A 21,100-nucleotide genomic window follows, 5' to 3' on the forward strand; every position below is an offset into this window, starting at 1 on the left:
CATCTAGTCTCAAAAGCAGGATCATAAATAAATAAAACTAGCAAAATATAATCTACAAAAGTACAAAATGAGGAGGGAAAAGTAGGGTGGGAGAAGAGGGGAAGACAAGTAATTTTGATTGCCTGGAAGGCATCAAGAAACGCTGCATGGGAAGTATGATTTTTAAGATTGGTTGTTTTATTTCATCTAAATAATAAATGCTCTTATTTAAAAAAGAAATAAACTATACTGAGAAAATGATAATCTCCTGCCCCAGTCACCATGAAAACCCCAGTCCTGTTCCCCAGAGCCAACCTCTTTGAACAATTTTACCTGCTTCTCCGGGTAATTGTTACCATATCTTTAAATAGGATGCTTATACTGCTAAATCTTGTTTTATAAATTTTCAACCTTTTGTATTGGCCTCCTGTTATAGAAGTTAAGGGGTTAGCTTTCTTATGCCATCCTCAACCCACATCCCTCAATTTAATTATATATCAAATACTGGGTACATCATTATGACTCTATAAATGTTGTTTATTACTAAACCATGTAATGCAGTATAATTACATATTCCTTCTCTTATAACTTACTGTTTTTCCTTGGGTTCTTAATACACTCTGGTTTCTGTTCAATTTTTAAACATACTTACTATTACTTTTGTCCTAATGCCCAACAGATCTTTCAAAATCTATCAGTAATTTTTGCACATGCTGGGCTACAGTTTCAAACACTCTATCCATTTCTGCCTCCTGCCCTCCCTTCTTCTACCTATCCATCCTGCACCCTCTCTCCCACAGCCTACAGTTCTTCTGCTCCTATTGTGGACCCTTTGATCTCCAGGCCAGCTACCTGGCTTTCATGCTAAGCCTTCTTTTCTCCACCCTCCTCTACCCCAGGCATTACATGGCCTAGTTTTTTAATCCCACATATTTCTCTTCCTTGATTGACTCCCTCATTTTATAAAGAACATTCTTCATTTGCTTCCTAAGAAAAGATCTGAAGTGGGCAAAACGTTTGAGCCTTTCATGTCAGAAAATGTCTGTATAGTACCTTATACCCTCAATCGATGATTTGGCTTACTATAGAATAGTAGGTTGAAAATAATTATCCTTCCAAGTTTTGAAAATAATTTCACTTTTGTTCCAGTATTCAGTGTTGCTGAATGCTAGAACATTCGGAAGCCATTCTGAATTCTCAATTTTCTCTCTCTCTTTCCCCCTCCCTCCCCCCTTCCCTCCCTCCCTTTTTCTTTAATGTAGGGTCTTCTTGTGTACAGTGTGCTGAGCAATCAAGGAGCCTGTCAGTGTAGAAGCTCACATATTTCAGCTGTGAGAGATACTCCTATATTTTTCATTTAATTATCTTATCCTTTCCCTTTTCTCTAACTTCTCTTTCTGAAACTCCTCATGCTTAGAGGTGAAGCTTCCTAGATTGAGATTCTAATTTTCTTTCCTTCTTTCATATTCATCATTATTCCTTTTGTTTTTCAACCAAGTCATTTTCCAAAATTTTATGCACTTTTAAATTTCTTTTCTGGGGTGTAAAATAAAAATATTTTTTCCAAGAGCTCTTCAGTGTTCTGATGTTTCCTTTTCCCTAGCTTCCTGTTGTTATTCCAAAGATGTAACAAAATTTCTGGTCGTTCTGGAGTTATTAATCGCAGCTTTTTAAAAGATTTCCTCTGTTCCCAACATTGTCTCTATTTCACTGAATTCTTTTTCCTTATTGTTTTTGTTGGTTTGTTTCTTTCATTGATTGGTTGGCTGATCTTTTGTGTGTTTTCATCTCTTTCACGTGGAAAGTCTTTCTCAAAATACCCAGTTATCCTGGATTGTCCACTGTTTTTTAAGAGTGCATCACCAAGTGTTTTATCTGAAGCACTGTAAGCACGGGCAGATACTGAACTGCTGGGTTTTACTCAGGATAATGAAAGGGCAAGCCATCCTTGCTAATGGAGACTTCCACATGTCTGTCTCTAAAAATCTCTCTGGACCTTACTTCATTTCTACACAAAATGACCTTCATTCTGCTGCTATAGAAGTTAAAAAATACGACATATGTTAGGCAGCTGGCTTTCAAAAGCAAGAGGGAAGGGTGCTGAGGGTCTCCAAGTTTGTTATATAGATTTTCTTTAATCCCATTTAACCCCATGCTATGCTACCTTACTCTTGCCAGATGTTGGTGTCCCTGACTAGACCATAGTCCCACTAGTTTATTCTCCCAAAATGGCTTTTCTCCTGTGTGATAGTAAAAGGCAGAGACGAAACCACCTTCTGGCTATGAAAGGCTGGGAGGAACCTGCACCCTCAGGGGTCTGCCAGTCACTCTGCTTGAGCCTGTCCCTCCAGACTTCCACAGCTCCCTTCTCGCAGAGCTTCTCAGGCTCCATGGGCAAGTCATCTGCAGGCATTTAAGGAGGCACTTTCTCTAGTCTGCTAAGTTGCTTGCCATGTCTGCATCTGTTTCCTATCTTCAGAAAAGTGGTTGAGCCATTCCATTCATTATTGTCTCTCCTACTATTCTTTTTGTTCTTGCAGATCTATATCTGTACTTATCTACCAACATTTCAAGGGTCTGGGAGGGAGAAGTGATAAGTCTATGTGAACAATGGGCTGTGATTAACTGGAAGCCTGTCAATTAAGAAAATGTAAACAAACAATGGAGTCAGCCAAGTAGCAAAACTAGAAAGGGCAGTCTAGGCAGAGTTCTACATGATGGTCTTCTAGTAGACATAGAAAATCATCTGTTCCTAGGTAGCATCTTTTGTCTGTGGAATACTACGCTACTTCTTTGAAAACTGAATAGCACACAGTATTCAATTTTTAAGCTTAACACATGGAAAGATACAGACTTTATTCCAGGTCTCTCACTAAGCAGTTGTGTATCTATCAGGAAAATTTAACTTCTCTGAGCCCCCACTTCCTCATCTATCAAAATTGGAGAAAAAATGAACCTACTTCATAAGGTTCTTGAGCCAATTAAATGAAAAGATGCTTTGTGACGGGTTTAGCCCTGTGTTTAGCGTTAGCAAAACGTTAAGCATCAATATACATGAGCTAATGTCATTATCATCATCATCCTCTAATTATACAAATATATATTAATAGGGAAAATTTGACTAAAAAGACTGGCAAAAATAATTTAGATGAGCAGAAGAAAATTGTATGAAGAATTAGCAACAAAGTCACAAAAGACTTACATTGGATTCTGTGTCCTGACAGAAACTAGAGTTATTTGAAGGGTTAAATGAAACATGAATATTTGTGTAAGATGCTACTGGGAACTTATCACACATTACTTATTAAGTAGTAGTTATTTTGCTATCATTATTATTAAATATACGAGTAGGACAAATAGAGCATCCTGAAAGTTTAGAAGTGGCAAGTTGAAATTAAACTGCAAATGATAGTGACTGACTGTCAGACTTAAAAACCAGCCCAAAGGCATACTCTGTTATTTCAGTCAATCCCTGGAAATAATGTAGGGTCCAACCGAGTTCTCCTATAGGGCTTTGTACTTCCCTTAATACATATCATTACCCATGTATTTTCCTCAAAGGACTATAGCTGTGGTTAGGGGAGGAACCCAGTTGGTCTAATCGTTCCCTCTGTTTCACCAACATGTAGCTTTTACCTAGCACACATAACTTTATAATAATAAAGAAAAACTGCTTAAATTATCTAAATAAGTATTTGCAAGAGCAAGCTTGAGGGATAGAACAGAATATGCTTTTCATTTCATGCTCATGACCTCACAAACCCTCAAATATTCCATATTCTACCCTTTATTTTTTTTTAAAAAAAAAATGAAAGTTCTTATTCATAAACTAGGCACATTGAGCAGCACTGCAATAAACTATGCCATTTGACTCCAACTCTTCATAAATCTCCAAGGCTGGCAAATCCTACAAGAGCCTGCCCAGCAGTACTGATGCTCTACTTGACAAAAGGGTTAATAGCAAAGCATTTTAGGAAAGGCCTACAGTGCTGACTCTATTTGTTTTTACCCAATATACTTACCAGGCTTTTCTTATTAGCTAAACATCTTGTCACAGATTATTAAAATAAAACAATGGTTGTTAAAACAAATGAAAAAAAGATGCTGTCTGTCTGTAATGTCTTGAATTTTACTCTTTGTAGGCCTGCCAATTGTAAGATTCTACAATATTTCCTGTCACCAAGGAGAATGAATGGCTTTTGCTACATAGTACCCAGGGTTGAAAAGTATCCTAAGCCAAAACAGCATATTTTAATAATGCTCAAAGTACTTTCACTTGTTTACATCATTAGGTTCTACCCAACAATCCAATAGGGATAATTTCATTCTTGCAATGGAGAAACAAGGAGTTAGTGTGGACTAAGTGACAAACCAGGGTCACATAGAGTTGAGCATGCAAGATAGTGGAAAAGTAGCCACATAAACAGCAGTGTGAGAGGAATAAGGCTTGGGTTCTTGTCCTGGCCCAAGTCTAATAAGCTAAGCAACCTTGGGCTAGACATCTCATTTCTCTGGGTCTCAAATTCCTTATTTAGAAAATGAGAAGCAGAATCTTTTAAACAACTACCTCTTGCATGAACTCAGAGTGAGAACTCACTCCAACATTGGGAATCATATTTCAATGTGAGATTTAGGGGGGTAAAAACATCCAAACCATATCAGAGGTGGTTTGTTTAAGTGAGAACAGCAACAGAAACAAAGCAACAAAAATTCAGGCTATCTTAAATAATAAAGAAATATATTTAGCTCAGGGAAAAAGAAACCTGGAAATCAACTAGACTTCAGGATTTATTAACCTGAAAACTAGAGCTCAGTTCCTCTGCGGTTTTATGATCACCCCTTACTCAGTGTATTTACTTCCCTCTGACACCCAGTGGTTTCTTCTTCAGTTATTGGAAATCTCTGACTCAGAACCCTTAGAAATTCCCCCTCTTGTCTCTCTAGCCTGAGCTTGATCAATTCATGAACGGAGTCCAGGGGCCTAGCAGGGTGCTAACTGTCTTAGACCTGGATTCCTGAATCACTATGCTGGTTTTAGAGGAATAAGCTCTAAACCACTCACATTAACCTCCAGAGCTAAAGATGGAGCAAAGGTTCTTGAAATCAAGAGGTAGAGTAGGAGGTGCATCATTGAATGAATACTGGGATAGTTTACTTAGGGCAAATACAATAATGGGTATATAAACAGCAATATCCACTGCACTTAATAAAATAAAAAATAATATAAACACTCTGATGCAATAGAATAGTCTTACAATGTTATTTTATAGTCTATATAAGTATATAGACCATATAATAATACATAGTATTGTTATACTACATAACTCAAAATAATAAAAGCTATTTATGACAAACCAACAGCCAATAGCATACTGAATGGGCAAAAACTGGGAGCATTCCCTTTGAAAACTGGCACTAGACAAGGATACCCTCACTCGTCATTCCTATTCAACATAATGTTGGAAGTTTTAGCCAGAGCAATCAGGGAAGAAAATAAATAAATAAATAAAGGGTATTCAATTATGAAAAGAGGAAGTCAAATTGTCCCTATTGGCAGAAAACATGATTATATATTTAGAAGACCCCATCATCTCAGGCCAAAATCTCCCTAAGATGATAAGCACCTTCAGCAAAGTCTCAGGATACAAAAATCAATGTGCAAAAATCACAAGCATTTCTATATGTCAATAACAGATAAACAGAAAGCCAAATCATGAGTGAGCTCCCATTCACAATTGCCACAAAGAGAATAAAATACCCAGGAATACAACTAACAAAGGATGTAAAGGACCTCTTCAAGGAGAACTACAAACCACTGCTCAAGGAAACAAGAGAGGACACAAACAGATGGAAAAACATTCCATGCTCATGGTTAGGAAGAATCAATAACATGAAAATGGCCATACTGACCAAGGTAATTTATAGATTCAATGCTATCCCCATCAAGCTACCACTGACTTTCTTCACTGAACTGGAAAAAAACACCTTAAACTTCATACGGAACCAAAAGAGAGCCTGCATAGCCAAGACAATCCTAAGCAAAAAGAACAAAGCTGGAGGCATCACGCTACCTGACTGCAAACCATACTACAAGGCTACAGTAATCAAAACATCATGGTGCTGGTACCAAAACAGAGATAGAGACCAATGGAACAGAACAGAGGCCTTGAAGTAACACCACACTTCTACCACCATCTGATCTTTGACAAACCTGACAAAAACAAGCAATGGGGAAAGGATTCCCTGTTTAATAAATGATATTGGGAAAACTGGCTATCCATATGCAGAAAACTGAAACTGGACCCCTTCCTTACACCTTATACAAAAATTAACTCCAGATGGATTAAAGATTTAAGCATAAAACCTAGCACCATAAAAACCCTAGAAGAAAACCTAGGTAATACCATTCAGAACACAGGCATAGGCAAGGACTTCATGACTAAAACACCAAAAGCAATGGCAACAAAAGACAAAATAGACAAATGGGATCTAATTCAACTCCAGACCTTCTGCACAGCAAAAGAAACAATCACTAGAGTGAACTGGCAACCAATAGAATGGGAAAAAAATTTTGAGAGCTACCCATCTGACAAAGGGCTAATATCCAGAATCTACAAAGAACTAAAACAAATTTGCAAGAAAAAAAACAACACACCAAAAAGTGGACAAAGGATACGAACAGACACTTTTCAAAAGAAGACATTTATGTGGATAAAAGACATGAAAAAATGCTCATCATCACTGATTATTAGAGAAATTCAAATCAAAACCACATTGAGATACCATCTCATGCCAGTTAGAATGGCAACATTAAAAAATCTGGAGACAGCAGATGCCAGAGAGGATGTGGAGAGATAGGAACACTTTTACACTGTTGGTTGGAGTGTAAATTAGTCCAACCATTGTGGAATATAGTGCAGCAATTCCTCAAGGATCTAGAAATAGAAATACCATTTGACCCAGAAATCCCATTACTGGGTATATACCCAAAGGATTATAAATTGTTCTATTATAAAGACACATGCACACGTACATTCATTGCGGCACTGTTTGCAATTGCAAAATCCTGAAACCAACCCAAACGCCCATCAATGATAGACTGGATAAAGAAACTGTGGCCCATATACACCATGGAATACTATGCAGCCATAAAAAAGGATGAGTTGATTTCCTTTGCAGGGACATGGATGAATCTGGAAACCATCATTCTCAGCAAACTGACACAAGAACAGAAAACCAAACACCACATGTTCTCACTAATAAGTGGGTGTTGAACAATAAGAACACATGGACACAGGGAGGGGAACATCACACACTGGGGCCTGTTGGTGGGTAGGGGGCTAGGAAAGGGATAGTGGGGGTGGGGATATTGGGAAGGGATAACATTGGGAGAAATACCTAAAGTAGGTGATGGGCAGATGGAGGCAGCAAACCATCATGGCATGTGTATACCTATGTAACAATCCTGCAAGATCTGCACATGTACCCCAGAACTTAAAGTAAATTAAAAATATATATTAAAAAAAAGAAAGTGAACTTATAATAGATACTCAATAAATATTTGTTAATTGCTAACTGAAAAAATAAATAAATTTAAAAGTAAATACAAAAATTTTAAAAAAAGATGAATAAATCATAAAGGTATAACAGTGAAATGAGAACAATGGGAAAGTTACCAGATAGACTCTGAACAGTAAACGCCCCAACAAATTAATTAAAGGTAAAAATGGTAATTTTGTCTTGAGCCTCCTGGCAGCCAAAGCAAAGAAGGAAGAATGATCAGTTAAAAGAGTCATATTACACTTTGGAGAAATAAAGATATTTCTGATCCAGAGGCCTCAGATAAAATATTTTTCTCACAAGTCTTCCTAAAAGGGTCACTGCATGACAATGGAACTGTCAGTAGCATCCCTACGGTATATGTAACAAGTTTGAAAACATCTATCAACACTAACACAAATTTAATTTACTTGCTCTGAGATATTTGGTCCAAACCAAGGCAATTCTCACACGTTCTGGATTAATTCAAGGATAAAATCTGGGGTGATCAGAACCATGTCTCTCAAACTGGGGTAAAATTAGAACTGCTGGGGACACAACGGGAAGTAAAAATAGTATATATTCCTGGTGATAGGAAGGAAACCATTTTGGCTTGGCCTTTCTCTTGATAGCAACAGATTTAAAAGATTATTTTTATATTTAAACCAACATAAATATATTACAAAATAGAATACAAAATGCATAAATGCTACGAAATAGAGAGCACAAAACCTCAATGAAAGGATATGCCATTTGTGTATACAGTCTTGACCTAGACCCCCAGAGGCATCATCTCATAGTCTTCTACCTTTCAGGTTTGTTCAGGGGAAAGGTTTCAACACACTTCCCTCTACATTTTCCTCATTTGACCAACTCCTAGTCATTTCTGATAGCTCCTTGTGCTTCAGTAATCATGTCACTCTGTACATTCTGTTGTAGTTATTTGTTTAAAATCTGCCTCCCTTAATAGAATGGTAAGAAATTAGTTACCTTATCCTCCAATTCCTGATGCAGTGTCTGTTTCGGTATAAGGGGCTAATAAATTAATATGTTAATGAACTAAAGATGTCTAATCGTTATGGCCCTATTCATTTCCCCTCAAAATTAATATGTTAAAGTCCTAACCCCAGTACTTCAGAATGTGACCTTATGTGGAGTAGGGCCTTTAAAAAAGTAATCAAGCTGAAACAAGGTTATACGGGTGATCCCAATAAAATATGACTGGTGTCCTTATAAGAAGAGGAGATTTGGACACAGAGACATGCATAGAAGAAAGATAATATGAAGACATGTCCAACAGGACAGCCTTGGAATAGACATTCCCTCACAGTCTTCAGAAGGAACCAATTCTCCCCACACTTTGATCTCAGACTTTTAGCCTCCAGAATTGCAAGACCATACATTTCTATTGTTTTAGTTTCTCACTCTGTGGTACTTTGTTACACAACCCTAGAAAACTACTACACTCATCTTCAAATCCTTCAGATGACCCCACCTCCCATGAATATAAATGTGAGTCTCTTGCCTTGCTCTCTTGCTCTCCATGCAATGGAATACATACTTCTCCACAGAAGGAGGAAGTAGGTCCTCAAATATTATACAATTTTAAGGTGTTTTTTTCTTTAATATTATAATCCAGCAGCCTTCTACAATAGGCAGAAAAATCATAAAGATAGTTTAACTAAAAAGAGAGATGATAAATTAGTGTCATTTTCATTTATAAGGAGAATTAAATTTTTGTGAACTAAACATCCAAATTGGTATCTTGAATTTTTTTATTAAAAAACAATCCTGGTTCATTGAGTTTACTTATAAACTTTAGCTGTAGTTTACAATTAGGAGAAATAGTTTTAATTTCATTATATACTACCAAATCAACCAAGTCATTGTACACGTAAACTTAGCTTTATCTTACAATTTTTTTTTCCTGGTGATTTACTCTAATTTTCCTTAATTTTTTTCTTTATTGCATCTCAGTAATTGAGTGTTCCTTAAGCCAGAGAGAGAAAACCAAAAGGAAAGACATTCTCAATCATGGGATTGAGGCCGTTAGATCCCAGCGATTGTTTTCCAACGAGTAAATCAGAGTACTTTTCCACTTGAATCAGAATACCTTTCCAGGACAGGTCCATCTTGGAACAAATTTATTTGCCATGACAGAATAGAGAAAATGTAGTACTATTATTTACCACAAACCCTGAACACCTTTGCAAGAATACCAAACACACTAGGTTAACATTTTCATGTCGTATGACCCTGTATTAACAATTAAACAGGGCAAAGCATTCTGTAAACATTTAAACCACTAATAAACACTTGGCATCATCTATGAAGAATTCAGGTACCTGCCACACATTTGGAATTCAGGTGTGAATTATAAAGTGCTCAACAAATTTAAAATAACAGAAGGCAGGCTAGGGTCACTGCAGCAGGAGCACTAAGGGTAAAGGGAAGTGCTAGCTGACGTCCTAACAACAAATGAGGAAGCAGGAAACCCATAAAAACTGCTCACAAGCACATAAAACCCCAGCATTCATTTTTTATAGAGGCACAGAATGTTAAGTGTGCCATAGGCCCCAAGACATTAACGTAATACAAACCAACAGAAGGTTACATGGTCACTGCAGTGCTCTCTAGAAAGCAAAGGGTTCAGGAACCAGGCACTCGGAAGGCCCCCTGATTAGCCAGGCCACTTGGAAAAGTCATTTAATCTCTCAAAGCAGCTCTTTAACTTCAAATAAAAATAATAATTCTGTCACTCCCTACTCCACAGGGTCATGGTGGGGATCAAAAGTAAAAGAGCTACTGCATAGAGTCACCGACTGGATTTCATACCTTGTTCCCTCCTCTCTCTTGGCTTCCAGCATCCCACACACTGTCCTGTTTCCCTCTAATGTATTGGCCATTCCTGCTCATATTGCTATGCAGGTTCCATTCTTTGATCTCTAAATTCTGAAGTACTCTAGACTTCACTCCTTATCCTTTTTCTCAGCTGTATCTGTAATCTCTCCTTAGGTAATCTCAAGTATGATCCCTTTTGCTGATCATTCCCACATTTTTATCTCCAATTTTAACCTTCCTTCTGAACCTCAGACTTACATGTCTAACTATAAGCCTGACAACTTCACTTGATGCCTGAAAGGCAGCTCAAACTTCATATGGCCAAAATAGGCCTCCTGATTCTCTATGATCCAACCTCTTCTTTTCTTAATCTTCTCTATTTTCATCAATCTCATCCTCTCAATTCCTCAAGCCAAAAGAATCTGGGTGTTATCTGGGTTTTTCTCTGTCCCTTGTCTCCCACATCCTAGCCATCAGCAAGAACTGTCAACTCTTCCTCTGAAACAAATCTCAAATCTGTCCGTTTTTCTTCACCACTGCTACCATTGCCCTTGTTCAAGCCACCATCTTTGCTCATCTGAATGTCCAGAGATGAGTCTCAACTGGTCCCCATTTTCCTATTACCCTAGGCAAACATTTTTACATTTATTATAGCCTTTATACAAACTTAATTTAATGACATTATGTAAATAAATAATAAGTATGTAAAAGATAACATTTTTAATTTAAAAATCCACCAAAGAATTAAAACATACATATGTATGTAAAAAATTAAAAATCAATAAAGGCCTAGAAGGATACACATAAAATCTATGACACATTTAACTTCTTCAAAAAAATTAGAATAAGGATGAAGGACAAAATGGATTTGACTTGAACACATAACATTCCCTTCTTTCAATAAAACACACAAACTTGGAGCAAACATGTCGGTATGCTAAATGTTGATTCTTGGTCAGATATTTTGATACTGTTCTCTGTAAATTCCCTCTGATTTTTTTCAAAATAAAAAGTGAACACATAAAAGAGAGGACAGAAAACATAAAAAGGACAAAGGTAAAAGGCGGATAGAAAAAGTATAAAAGAGAATATCCCTGATTTTAAAAAAATGCATTAAAACTTTAAATATAAAATATTCTACATATGGACATGTAGAAAAGTATTTCAATTTTTTTAAAAAAGAAAGAAAAGTCTTGCTCTATTTCTAATTGAAATGTTTCTGTCTGCACTGTATAATATCTCAAAAACATAAATTAAATCATACAATTTATTTAGAGTCTTTCAAAAGTGCAACACATTTAGAATAAAATTCATATTCCTTACCTTAGTACACAAAGTCTTAACAAATCTGGTCTCTAACCATCTCTCCAACATCTTCAGGCCCCATCACCATCATCTAGGACCCAGCCACATCGCCTCTCTGTCAATCAGTCACAAGTTCTTCCTCACGTGAAGCCCTTTGCCATGGCACCTCATCTGCCTGGATTGCACTTCTCCCGTAACTGAACTTGACTGGACGCTTCTTGTCACATGAGCCTTTTCAAATAAGACTGCCTCAAGGAGACTTCTCTTGACCAACTGATCCAAGGGAGCCCCCTGACACTCGCAATTATATCACTCTATTATAATTCTCTTCATAGCACTGACGACCAACTGATATTTTACTATGTGTTTATTTATTGGCATTTCTTCATGCATCTCTTTCATACCCCATCCTTCTCCCAGAACATAAACTCTATAATTGCAGAGGCTAGGTTATATCCCTAGGACTAATAACTGTGACGATCATCTATAAAGGGTATATTTGTCTCTATTGTAGCAAACAAATTACCATCATCTTACTGGCTCCAAATAGCAACCATTTATTAGTCCTGGGTCCTATAGATCAGAAGTCCATTCACAGCTTGGCTAGGGTCTATGATCTGATGAGGGCACTAAAGGCTGAAATCAAGGTGTTGACTAGGTAACTTCTTATATAGAGGCTCTGGAGAAGAATCTGCTTCCAAGCTCATTCAGAGTATTAGCAAAATCCAGCTTCATAATACTATAAGACTGAGATCTCCATTTCCTTACTGACTGTCAGCCAAGGGTTCCTAGAGGCAACCCACACTCCTTATCATCTGGGCCCCTCTATCTTCAGGCTAGCAGTGGTGTGGCAAAGCCTTTTTATGCTTTCCATCTGACTTCTTTTTCTATTAACAGCTGGAAAACTCTGTTTTCAAGGACTCATCTGATTCAATGGAGCCCACTTGGATAATTTCCATATTTTAATGTCAACTGTGCCACATAAAAAAAATTCAATCACAAGAACAAAATCCACTATATTAGTCAGTGTTCTCTAGAGGGATAGAACTAATAGGATAGATGTATTTATTTTATTTTTATTTTTATTTTTATTTTATTGAGATGGAGTCTCACTTCTTTACCCAGGCTGGAGTGCAATGGTGCAACCTCCATTTCCCAGGTTCAAGAAATTTTCTTGCCTTAGCCTCCTGAGTAGCTGGAACTACAGGTGCTCACCACCACAGCTGGCTAATTTTTGTATTTTTAATAGAGATGTGGTTTTGCCATGTTGGCACAGCTGGACTTGAACTCCTTACCTCAAGTGATCCACCTGCCTTAGCCTCCCAAAGTGTTGGGATTACAGGCATGAGCCACTGCACCCAGCCAGATAGATGTATTTAAAAAGGAGCGTTTACTCAGAAGTATTAACTCACACAGTCACAAGATCCCACAATAGGCCATCTTCAAGCTGAGGAGCAAGGAAGTCAGTCTGCGTCTGAAAACTGAAGAAATTGGGAGTCTGACGTTCAAGGACAGGAAACATCCAGCACTGGAGAAAGATGTAGGCTGGGAGGCTAAGCCAGTCTGATCTCTCATGTTCTTCTGCTTGCTTCTATTCTGGTCATGCTGGCAGCTGATTAGATGGTACCCACACAGACTGACGGTGGGTCTGCCTTTTCCAGTCCACTGACTCAAATGTTAATTGCCTTGGGCAACACCCTCACAGATACACCCAGGATCAATACTTTGCATCCTTCAACCTAATCAAGTTGACACTCAGTATTAACCATCATAATTCACCATATTTATGGTCCTGGGGTTATAAAAAAGATGTACAACAATAAGCAGGAAATCTTAGGACTTGTTTTAGAATGGCCTTCATCTATCTGCCTAAAAGAGGATATTTTATAAACATTTGGTTAATGAAAAAAAATGAGTAACAAGAGTAGTCATCTAAAATCACACATAATTTCACAAATGTTAGCGTTAAAATAGTTAAATTCATAAAGAAGACCCTGTGACATCATGAAAAGCTTAAAGTGGGTATGATTTGCCGTGGTTAAGAAGAAAGTACACCAAAGCAAGACTAATTTGGGGTGAGGGTATAGCTTAGAAAGATAAATCCAAGTTAGCTGAGACAGGCAGTTTAAAATAACACCAAGAACAACAACACGGACTAATTGATAAGGCTTGGTTTCATTTGACTCAGCTACTTAACAAGCTCTGAGGCTGAACAATTTATTTAATATATCCAGTTTGGGTTTCTTCCTTCACAAATGGGCAACCAATCCACAGGTGGTTGTGAGGTTTAAGTTATTGGATGCATGTTCATTATCTAGTACATTATCCAGAGCACAGTAACTACTTAAAAATTGTCATCCATCACTCTGGAAAAATCAGTTCGAAATAACAATTTCCCAGATTTGCTTTATCCAAGCAGTCTTTCAGTGGATTTTTGCAGGGTAAGAGTGAAGAGGGTTGGTGGTATGCTATAACGTTAGAAAATTAGTCAGAAATATAGGAATGAAAGCTTATTAAATTGAATCATTCTTGGTATATTACTTAATGGCTATATTTCTTTCATTCTAAAAGAAAATAGCCTTATTGGGTTCCACATAAAATACATATATTCTTAGAACTTGAATTGCCTGCTTTATTGACCATGAACTTGATGGATTCTAGTCTTGTGATTAGATTTTTCTATATGGCACAGTTGACCTTAAAATATGGAAATTATCCAAGTGGGTCTTGTTGAGTCACATGAGTCCTCTGAAAACAGAGAGTTTTCCAACTGGTAAAAAAAAAAAAGAGGAATATATATTTCTGACTAATTTCCAACATTAGAACATACCAGCAACCCTCTTCACTTTTACCCTGCAAAAATCCACTGAAAGACCTTGCCTGCATGAAGCAAATCTGGGATTGTCATTAGAAATAGCTGATATATAAAATATAAATAATATTTATCTATTTATGATATATAATTATCTATAATGATAATTTATTATAATATCTAACATAACCAATATAAATATAATTAAATCTATATAATTATAGATATTGATTATATAATGTATAATCATATATATATGTATATATATGAAATCAATGTTCTTTTTCAAATTACCTGGACAACTTTCTGAACCTCAATTTCTAGGAAGTTGCCATACTGAAGACTAACAAATTCAGTGCAGTCAGTTTTCCTTTCACTAATGAAAAGAAAATTCTTATTTAGCCAAGAATCTTGCAAAGTAATTGTATAAAGTTTAATGAATGTATTTTATTAAGAATACCTACCTTTAGATACTGAAATCTCAGCACAGCAAAGAGCTCCTAATGGAAGAAGTAACAGTGCAGTGACAGTAAATCCCAGCTCTGTCACTTATTAGCTCTTTGGCACTGGACAAGTTAACATAATCTCTCTGTGCTTCAGTGTTCTCATCTGCAAAATGGTAACAGTAATTAATCATGTGGCTGATGTAAACACCAAGTCATTCAGTATAAGTAAAATATTTAGAACAATGCCTGGCATAGAGTAAATGCCATACATATTTATCGACTAAAATTAGGGCTTTAAGGAACAAATAGAACCTGGCTAAGGGAACAAGAGACCTGCATCTCATGCTCATTCAGTGAATACTCCTAATTCGTAGATGGCACTATTTAAGTTGCTGCTTTTCTCCACCACCACCATCCCATTTTTTTATTTTCTGATGAGCTGCGGTATCAATTCAGATTCTCTGAGAGGTAGGCACCAAAACGATTAGATAAACAAGATATTTAATGAGGAAAACACATAAGAAAGATAAAGAAAAAAGGAGCAGAAGTGGTAAAGAAGACTTTCCGATCATCACACAGATTGGATACTTGTGCAAGGAGAGAGAGAAAGAAGAATTGGCCAGGAAAAGTTCAGACTACAGTGAAGTTCTAAGAAAATCTCAGCCAAGCCCATAAGGAGTCAACAAGCAAGCACAACACTGCCTGTTAGTGGAATCCCACGTTGGGTAGAGAAGGAATGGCCCCAGTGTCCATGCCATAACCAGATGTTGGCTAGGAGGAGTCCAGGTGAAGCACAACATTGGCAGTTTTGAATGTGAAAGTCCAACAGCTGCCATCAGCTGTGCTTCCCACAAGAGGTCCTCTTGAAAGAGGATCTGAGTGTCACACTTCTTTGGTTGCCACAGCCCCTGTGATTGCATTTATGCAGGTGAAATGCACACATAACATGATGTCCACTGACCGTTTTTGTTAGGCCATCATTTAAAGACCATTGCTGGGAGGTGGGCACCTACAGGTATCACGGAATACCCTAATATTCTTTGGGGACCAGCCAGGAGGAAGCAGCTGAGGCTAGTAATGGCTCTCTGATGGGATCTACCTCTAAGGAAGACTGACGCATTGCTGGTTAAATGTGTCTATGCACTGATGCATTGAACCTTTCCTAAGTTTGGCATTTGCTGATGATGGAGTCCAGTACTAAGGAAACTCCTATGACATGAAGACCAATACAGGAATAATACATACGTATACATATTATATGTATAGATAGGGGTGTGTGTGTGCATATTACTTAGAGGTTATAATTATTTCATTAAAAAAAACAGACTTATTGGGTCCCACAGAAAATATATACATTCTTGGAACTTAAATTGCCTGTTCTATTGAATAGAAGAATGCCATTAAGAGAGTTGGCACTGCTTTTTAGCCACTGAAATGATAGTATACAGAATTATTTGAAAAACATCAAGAATAAGGCAACTGCCTAAGTTTCTCATCATGGAATTAGATCACAGACCACCTTTCCAAGCTCAACAGTCCAAGCTGACTCTCTGGCCTGTGTTGGACCACAACTCCATAGCATACCTGGTGCTATGAGGGGCCCAGGGGCACAGAATAAAAAGACTTAGTGTCATGGCTTGGGAGGACCCTGCCTAGTGGGCTAAGCTGACAAGGACAAAAATGTTATAGAGGTGTGTGAAGGCACTACGTGAATTCAGAGGACTGAGCCTAAACTCATCACTGTGGAAAGAATAATGAATAGCTGGGAACTCTAGGTAGCAAGCTGTGCTATAATGGTGCTACTGCACCTGACATTCAGCTTTTTCCTCATCCTACTCCACACCTTTGCTTCTAGTTTAACCTGGGCTCTCCAAGTGCAGATGAGGTCAGTGTGATCCTTGCCACCCCAGTTCCTATCATTTATTTATTTACCAATTTCTTAATCAAGGACATACTGAATACAAAGTACATTTAAACTATAGTTTGTACTGATCCCATGTCCATACACAATATATATATATATCTATATTGTTATATTAATTTGCAATATTAACCAACTCAAATCACTTAGGCAATGAATAGAAGGCTACAAAGTGTAATTCCAGCAGTTATAAAGTAGCCTGTTTCTCATCTATATTTTGCAAAGATAGCATGAAAGTTTGAAGGATTTTATTAGTCCATTTCCACACTGCTGATAAATACATATCCAAGACTAGGCAATTTACAAAACAAAGCAGTTTATTGGGCTTACAGTTCCATGTGGCTGGGCAGGCCTCACAATCATGGCAGAAGTTGAGAAGGAGCAAGTCTTGTCTTACATGGATGGCAGCAGGCAAAGTGAAAGCTCCTGCAGGGAGACTCCTGTTTTTAAAACCAACAGATCTCATGAGACCCATTCATGAGAACAGCACGGGAAAGACCCAGCCCAAATGATTCAATTATCTCCCACCAGGTCCCTCTCACAACGTGTGGGAATTATGGGAGCTACAAGATGAGATTTGGGTGGTGACACAGAGCAAAATCATATCAACTATTATAAGGTTTGCCACCTGAATAGCAGCACTTACCATGTGTGACCTGAACAACTTTCTGAACCTCATTTTGCTTGCCGTAATCTGGAAAATAGAGATAACAATGCTTATACTTATCTTGCAAAGTATTCATTAAATTTCATATGAAAAGAGCAAAGTACAGTGACTGAAATAACATAAAATGAAAGGTAGAAAATAAACTAAGATTTTTAAAAAGCAAATTTAGATTTTTGAAAATAATTTAGAAGGTGGATGAATGCTCCTAAACAAGAAAAAAAATTCAGGAATCCTAAAGAAAAAGTGTAACAGATTTGAATACATAAAATAATTAACATCTACGTGATGAAATATAGCATAAACAAATACATATGAGCATATAAAAGGCCAGGAAAACATAGTTGAAATGAACATAATGAAGATTAATAGCCATTTTACTTAGAAAGTTTCTGCAAATTAATAAGAAAAATACAACACCAGAGAAAAATGACCAAATATTATATATCAGCAATTCACAGAAGAATTATAAATAGCCAATAAAGACCTGAAAACATTCTCAGCTTAGCTGCTTCTTAAGTAACACAAATTAAAACAAATAAGTGATTCCATTGTTTTTACTCATCATATGAACACAACAATGTAAATATTGATAACATCCTTTACAGGTAAATATATGGGAAAATGGATATACTACTTGAGAGGACATTGAGTCAAGGTGTCTGCTTGTGTAGTAAGCTTCACTATTATGATACTTGGTTCCAAAAAAACGGGGGAAGACAATTTGAACTAACTTAATTTTTTTTAAAGAAAATTATTACTGTTTACTACTATCATCATAAAGAGATTGGGATATTTCCTGAATCTTAACATTGCTCATGTAGTTTCACTGCAGGAACACTGGAAACTAGGCACTCAAATTACATTTGGACTTAATCTTGGGGGATCTTCTCTGGGTATGGGCTTCATACTTCTCTGTCTTGGTGCCAACTAACTTTGTTCATTTGGTGAAAAACAGCAACCAACAACTTCTGAGTTTAAAGTCCTTAATAGCTTCAACAATCAGAAAATTATTGATTCAAGTCACAAGTTTCCCGTGCCCCAAAATTCCAAGGAAGTGAGTTTCTCAACCTGATTAGATCCAATGAATACTCCTGGACCAATAATTGCTGACTTCAGAGATGTGATTCTGTGATTAGTGCAGCTTGAGTCTGGACCCACTCCTGACCCAGCACACTGCATCAGAAGATGAGTTCCCATTTTTTCGGCTGCTCTCAGCAGAAGGATGAGGGAAGTCATAATTCCCAGAGGAAGGGATTGTTATTCCCAGAAGAAAAACATGTTAGGCAGATACAAAAGGGCTTAAAATATACAGGCACTCAGTATATTTTTTAATAAATTAGATAATTAAAAGATAAACTAGTACAATCAATTATTGGAAGAGGAATTTACAATATCTTTCAAGACTTTATATAATCTTACATCCACTAATTCCATATATACACAGAAATTATTAATTTATTAACTTGTTCATCAAATATTTGGTTCATGGTGTGTGCTTACTATTCTAAGACCTAGAATAATAGCAGTAAAAAAAGATACAGTTTTTATGTATTTACATTTGAAAGGAGAACAGAGATTATAAATAAGTGATTGTCACATAGTAAACATTTATTATTAAGCATTCTATCCAATTTCAAGATGTCACAAACTTACAATATAAGTGCATTTTTTGTTTATGCTCAGGAGTTTTCAGTATCTTCAAAGCTCCATCTATGATATCATACACTGGCAATTGAAAACGGTGCCATGTTATATCTAATTTTTACAGAATTGTACACTTTACAAAAAGTTTTCACATCTACCGTCTAATTTCTCTCATGTATCAACACTCCAGATTAGGTAAAGGCAGGATTTTTATTTCTGTGATTATCATTGAATCTCCTCTCCAGAGCCAAGGAAAATGCAAAGTGTAAAGTAAGCACCAAATAAGAACTTGTTAAGGAATCAAAATTAAGAGGCATGGTTTAAACACAGAGTTGCTTGGGTAACGTAACAAGTCATCTAACTCAGGAGTTCCAGCTCCAATTTTTAGGTTTTCCCAGCTATACCATGTTTGCAATTCCTGGAATCCTGGAATCATAATATTTTAGGTACCTTCATTTTACTTTGCAGCTGCCATTCCTTCTAGGTATAGGGATCTTGAAATTTGTTTGACCTTTAAAAGAAATAATTAAGTATTTTGTTCATGGTATTTCACAAAACAAAAATTGCTCTTGTAAAACTTGAAACAGAAAGCAACTGGAATTTAAAGTATGAAGCATAGAAAGAAGTTCTGGTAACACCCAGATTTGAGTCTCAGGAGAAATCTAAGATGCATGTTTTAATTTTAACCACATATGTGTGACTTGGACAACTTATTCTGCCTCTACAAAATGAGGTGGTTATTCCAATTGAATAATTTCTTCTGGATCCAAAATGTGATGATATGTCTACTTTTTCAGCCATGCCTATTCCATAATTGTGGACCTCAATGGTTGTGTTTTAGTTGACTCTGATAACAAGGAAATGCATTGTTAACCATTTCCGGCAGCTATGTGAGTAAATGAGTGTTTTAGGTTCCACAAATGAGGTTGCAAACCTAATTATGACAAAGAACAAGCATTGGTTATGTTACTTGGTTAAATGAATCAACAGAAGAGAGTTAAAGCCCATTCTTTTTCTTGGAGAAGTCTCCTCAAATGCCATGACTTTGCCGATGCCTAGGTAAATGTACTGAATGGGAATTACTGAAAAAGAAAGTCTGTTCTTACGCAATCTCTTTGTGCTGAAAATCTAATGACAGAAGTAGTCCTGAGACAAGGTATAACACAATTAGTTATATCCTTCTAGATTACAAAGCATAACAAGCACACATAATCCCTCACCTAATTTTCATGGCAGCTTCCTGTGGTGGAATATAAATGGGTTTGGAATTCTATGAACCCAGGTTGAAAATTCTAGCCTTTGCCCTGAATGACATTGGTTAAAATATTTAAACTCCCGAAATCTCAAATTTCTCATATACAAAATTAGGATAATGATATTTACCTTCTGAGATTTAATCACAAATGTATTTAAGCACCTGGTTGAGTCCTGTGATACCAAATAGGTGATGAATAAACATGGACGTATCACAGTTTGTTTAACCATTCATCTATTAAAATACAACTGGGTTGTTTCCAGTTCTGCCTAATATAAATAAAGCTTCCTTGAATATTTATGCACAAGTTTCTGTAACAATAAGTTTTCATTTCCCTGAATAACTCCCTCAAAGTAGAATTTCTGAATGATAGCTGAATATTTAGTTTATAAAGAAATTGCCAACCTGTTTTCAAGAGTGACTGTGCCACTTTACATACCACCAGCAACATAAATGAGATCCAGTCTCTCCACATTCTCAATAGCATTTGGTATTGTCATAATTTCTTATTTGTCACATTCTGACAGGTATGTAGTGACAACTCATCATGACTTTAATTGGTATTTTGCCATTTGCTAATCAGGTTTTGTTTATTTTGAGAGTTCTTTAGGTATTTTATATGTTGGCCCTTTTGTCAGGCAAGTGGTTTGCAAATATTGTGTCTCCATCCTGTATCTTGTCTTTTCATTCC

The 21,100-nt window shown here is 36.7% G+C and overlaps 1 long non-coding RNA gene across 2 annotated transcripts in view; it reads right to left on the bottom strand.

Moving 5' to 3' along the window:
* Positions 1-14,762: 14,762 nt before the first annotated feature.
* Positions 14,763-21,100, bottom strand: part of LOC141583976 (uncharacterized) — a 35,493-nt gene continuing 29,155 nt past the window's right edge. Inside the window, exons 5-8 of one of the 2 annotated variants that reach the window (XR_012516810.1) lie at positions 17,490-17,537; positions 17,174-17,283; positions 14,941-15,085; positions 14,763-14,852 (exon numbers count right to left, since the gene is read on the bottom strand). This is a non-coding gene — a long non-coding RNA (uncharacterized LOC141583976). Of the gene's footprint in view, positions 15,086-17,173; positions 17,284-17,489; positions 17,538-21,100 lie in introns of both variants that reach the window. The other variant, XR_012516809.1, reaches the window with a different exon arrangement.

This window comes from Saimiri boliviensis, chromosome 3 (assembly GCF_048565385.1).
Source record: "Saimiri boliviensis isolate mSaiBol1 chromosome 3, mSaiBol1.pri, whole genome shotgun sequence".
Classification (NCBI taxonomy): domain Eukaryota; kingdom Metazoa; phylum Chordata; class Mammalia; order Primates; family Cebidae; genus Saimiri; species Saimiri boliviensis.